Here is a 2,584-nt window from a genome sequence, read left to right as displayed (position 1 = left end):
TGGAAATTTCTTATAAGAAGATATAAAAACCCCTGACACTTTCTATTCTTGAAAATGAGAGTTATTTTTGTCAAATGTCAGATCTGAAACCTGAATGTATTTTTTAATTGACCAGTTATGATAGGGCCTATAATTCTGTGATTTTATTCTTCCCCTACATGCCACCTCGAGACAGCCCTAAACTGTGTACCACCGTTTAAAAACACAGGAAATATGGGCATGAGAAATGAAAGTAGTTTAAGATTTGTGAAATTTTGGGGCTGGAGAGATGGCTCAGCGATTAAGAGCATTGCCTGCTCTTCCAAAGGTCCTGAGTTCAATTCTCAGCAATCACATGGTGGCCTACAACCATCTGTAATGAGGCCTGGTGTCCTCTTATGGCCTTCAGGCATACACGCAGACATGTATACATAATAAATAAATATTTTTTAAAAAAAGGTTTGTGAAATTTTAATTTAAGGGCATGGGTTTCTTTGTCTTAATACCTTATCAAATGTAAGCTTTACTGGTGGGATTATTCTGTGACTTTAAAAGCATTTCAGGTTTGTAAACTAGAACAGGCTTTTATTACAGAAGGCAAATGGATCAGAATCCAGCCTAGAATGTTGTGGGCTTCTCCTCAGAAACATACATAGTGAGGGCTCTACCGTTAGGTGATAGGGCATCCATCTGATCGTTCACCAATGATTTCTGTTATTTTTGTTTGAGTATTTGTAGCAAAATGTTACAGGATTTTCATTGAGGTTAGAAATGATACATAATATGATATGGCACTTGCATTCTATTGGACCTAAGTATAACTTTGTTATAACTCAGTGCCTCAATCTTTAGCAGACAGAAAGCATCCCCATAACTCAGGGCACACTGAGATATATACAGCTGAGTTCTCTGCCTTTGGGAAGTGTACTAAGTGTACTAAGTGTACAAGTGTACTAAGAAAGGTTGTCCAAGAACTCTATTAAAGATAGGGATTGTTTTTCTAGTCAGCAAAACTTAGAGCAGATCCTAGTAGCAAAAAGAACTGAAGTTGTAAAATTGTGCATCTTGCCCTGGAGAGATCCTTTCTCAAACTTCTGGGCTGCTCTTTCTAAATCTAGCTGTTCTTGCCGAAGAATTGTCACAGGTGTTGATTTGCATCTGCAAGATCCCTTCTGTTACTTGGAATTTTAGACAAATAGTTTCTAGAATAGTTTCAGGTCTGGTTAGTGGAGTCCGATGTCTGACTGTTCATACCCATAGCATCTGACTGTTCATATCCACAGCGTCTGACTGTTCATACCTGCAGAAGAGGTCATTCTTTTCCAAAATGTCTTGCCACTCCTGGAGATTAGAGAGATTTATGTGTAAATGTTTGCTGAATATGGAAAACCACAGAAAATTGCTGAGTGAAATCCTAAAATGGCTAAATGAGAGCTCTGGTATAGTTCATTGTTAGATCAATTGCCTCACATGCAAGAGGACTTAGGTTCAGTTCCCAAAACCATTAATTTTTTAAAGGACCTAAGTGAGTGGAAAGATATATTATTTTCATGGAGTGGAAGACTCAACAATTTTGAGGTACCAACTCTGCCCATTGATATATGAACTTGATTAAACTCCAAAGTTTGTAGATATTATACTGAAGGTTTGTAGCTCAGTTGGCAGAGTGGGTGCAAGCCCTGGGTTTGATCCCAGCATCCCATAACACTGGCTGTGCTGACACAGGACTGTGTGATCCGTACTTTGGAGATAAAGACAGGACCAGAAGTTCAAAGTCATCCTTGGCTGTATCATGACTTCTGAACCAGCCTGGGCTACAGGATACCTTGTCTGAAACAAAGCAGTAGAACCTTCCTAGATAGTGGCAAACAACTGAACATATGTAAGGATGAAAGGACTTAGACTAGTCAAAGAGAAGGAGAAGGCTGTGGCACAGTTTCAGGAATTCCTGTAAAGTTCCAGTGTCGACACAGTGTAATATCAGCAAGATGGTTATGCGGACCAAAGAAAGAGAAGACCTAGGAGACCTGTAGCTACAAAGCCAGTCGTTTACTTTTGGTGTGAAGGCTGCTGGGGACTGAGCCCTAGGGCCTTGCTCCTGCTGTGCCGTGTCTCACCACTGAGCACATCCACAGCCCTCAGTTTTAGGCGAAGACACAGGGATGTTTTATTTACTTTTTTTTTTTTTTTGCTGTGCTAAGACAACCTGGACAAGGCAATGTAGGAACATTTATTTTGGGGCTCACAGTTCCAGAGGATGAGAGTTCATGACTCATGACCAGCATGGCAGGCAGCAGGCATGGCACTGGAGCAGTATCTGAGAGCTTAAATCTGATGAGAGAGAGAGAGAGAGAGAGAGAGAGAGAGAGAGAGAGAGAGAGAGAGAGAGAGAGAGAGAGAACGCTAAGTGGGAATGATAGGGGCTTTTGAAACCTCAAAGACCACCCCCACAGTGACATGATAAATAAATAAACTACATAGTGGGACAAAATCTTAGGAACCAAAGAATTTGTAGAATACATAAAGTTGCAGAATATGTGAAGTACCCGCTGCAGTTTATTACTTATAGAAAAAGTTCTAAGGAAATTGGGAAACAGTTTGTATA

Source organism: Arvicola amphibius, chromosome 8 (assembly GCF_903992535.2).
Source record: "Arvicola amphibius chromosome 8, mArvAmp1.2, whole genome shotgun sequence".
In the NCBI taxonomy this organism is placed as follows: domain Eukaryota; kingdom Metazoa; phylum Chordata; class Mammalia; order Rodentia; family Cricetidae; genus Arvicola; species Arvicola amphibius.
Note: the sequence above shows the minus strand (reverse complement) of the source record.